The following is a 2,587-nucleotide window of genomic DNA, read 5'->3' on the forward strand; positions in this document are numbered from 1 at the left end:
TTTGTCTTTTTTCCGTGTCCGGCAACGGATCGCAACCCTCAGTGTCGCCCCCGCACCGGACCGGGACCGGCAACAGGATCGCAACCCTCGGCGTTGCCCCCGCGCCTCGCTCAGCCAGTGAGCGGGAACCGGTCTGCATGTGGTATCCGAACCCTCGGGCGGGAGCGCCGCCGCGCTTCCCAAGCGGCGCACTATCCAGTGTGCCACCGGGCCGGCCCAGATCCACGTTTATTGATATGGAAAGATGTTCATAAAATCTTGTTAAGAAAAAAGATTCTTTTTGAACTGTAGGAAGAACGTGATTGCAATTTTGTAAATACATGTAATATAAATTACTGTATGTTTGTGTGTTTCTTGTATGTGAAACAGTAAAAAGTCTGGATGAACATATATCAGTGTGTTAATGGAATATGGGATTAAGAGGTTATTGAAAGCTTTTTGTTTGTTTGTTTGCTTATCCCTACTGCCTAATATCACTTGGATGACCTGTAAGTTTTCCTTCAAGCTGTTATGGAAATACACAAAACAAGTGAGATCATGGCCGACCTTTTGTCAGTGGCAAAAGACCCCACTGTCAGGGACAGGTTGCACAGGATTTAAGAAGACATTGTGGCAGACACACTCTCAGGTGGCCCCCTGCTAGCAGACTCATTAGAGACTCTCCTTGCTGGCTTGATGAGGTAAATTGCTATGTTGAGAAAGCCCATGGTGCAAGGAACTGAGGACAACCTCTAGAAGCTGAGGGCAGTCTCCAGCTGACAGCCAGCAGACAGCCAGGGCTTTCCGTCCTGCAGCTGCAAGGAAATGGATTTAGGCAACAACCTGAGTGAGCTTGGAAGTGGATTCTTCCCCAGTTGAGCCTCCAGATGAGAACACAGGCTGCCTGGCCCCTTGATGGTGTACTCAGCTGAGCTATGCTTGGACTCTTGACCCACAGAAACAGTGATCTAGTAAATGTGTGTGTTTTAAAGCTGCTGCTGCTAAATTAGTGGTAATTTGTTTACAACAACAGAACCCGCCCCTCCCCCCAAAAAACCTCACCAAAAACCAAAAACTAAAAAGCAAACCAGACATCATCAGGGAAATGTGAGGGCCTGTGACATGGAGCCCTTAGGACAGAAGCTCAGGGCTTCTGGGAGTGGCTGCTTCTCTTCTGCCCCAAGGTAAGTGAGCTCAGAGCTCTTCAGAGTGGAGGGAGAACTGCCCAGGCTGAGGCACGGCTGGGGTCTCCCTAGAGAGGGGGACGCCCTCGCAGCCTCCAGAGCACCTGTGTCCTTTCTCACTTGCTCTGGGGCCTCCCTCGGCTTCTCAGCCTTCCCAGATGGTCCTGTTAGTGCAGTCTTCCTGTCTGTCTGTCAGTTGTCTTCCGTCTAAGTAGGGATGGGCCTACCACAGTGGTGTGAGGCGGAAGAGGTGGTGAACGGCAGGGGAGCGCAGCAGCTGCAACATGGGGGGATGGGCTTGGCCCATGGTCAGGTGCTTCTGCAGAATGGTCTGGAGCACCTGCCTGGGTAGACGGGGCTCAGCACCTGGGTGTTCTGGATTCTAGGGTGAAGGTGGGAGCTGGCAGAGCCCTGGTGGGGTGTCACAGAGGTCTTGGGGTTCTTACCTCCATACTCAGCTTGGTATCCTCTTCCTGTTTCCCATTCATCCGGGCCACTCTCTGCAGGGCCTTCAGGGTGAGGTCCAGCCTCCCACAGGGGGAGCACCAGAGGGCAGACTCAGTGAAGAACCTGTGGGTGGGGACAGGCATGACTTCAGCCTGGGCTGACAGAGTTGTGGCTGCTTGAGGAGGGCACAGACGAGCTGCAAGGCACCTTGGGGGATGGGAAGAATTCTGGGATGGGACTTAGGAGTCCTGGGTTCTAATCCAAGGATTGCCACTGTTTTCTTGAGAGACCTGGGACAAATCCTGCCTCTCTCTGTGCCGTGGATGGTTTCCCCCACCTATCGAACTGGACATTGGTTCTTTCTGTTTTGACCTGCTTTGTTACTAGTGGGGAGGCAGGGGGTGCTCCAGGAGATGCTCTGCCTACCCGTGACTTATTGTGACCCCTCTACCCACCCTCGGGTCATGTACCTGGAGTAGATGAAGAAGACAAAGAGGGGTGGAGAGATGAACAGCTGGAGATGGCGTCAGGAGGGCACAGCATAAGTCACATCAACCAGGAAGAAATGGCCTAGGCTAGGGCCAAATCCAACTAGGAGGCCCAGACCTGGCTGTGCATGGATGGGCACCCACTCCAGACCTGGGGAGAACAGAGCTCAGGTTGAAGCTAGGATGTGTGTGTGTGTGTGTGTGTGTGTGTGTGTGTGTGTGGCAGTAGCTACTTCCAGATGATGAGTATCCTGATATTGGAGCAGAAAGGCTCCTCTCTTAAGCTCAGTCCTGCTCTGCACCTCCAGGACCCTCAGAGGGCAAGGCAAGCGTGGATCATGGGCCATGTTCAGTGTGTGTGTGTTGCTTCTGTGGAGCAAAGAATGGGCTGGAAGGCTCTGAGTTCCCAGGCGTGCTCTGATTCAGGGCTCCTGTAGTCTTGTTTTACCTCATGAGCCTGTCCCTCCCTGGATACAACTGAAGACTCCT

This window comes from Galeopterus variegatus, unplaced genomic scaffold (genome assembly GCF_000696425.1).
Source record: "Galeopterus variegatus unplaced genomic scaffold, G_variegatus-3.0.2 Scaffold926, whole genome shotgun sequence".
NCBI classification, from domain to species: Eukaryota; Metazoa; Chordata; class Mammalia; order Dermoptera; family Cynocephalidae; genus Galeopterus; species Galeopterus variegatus.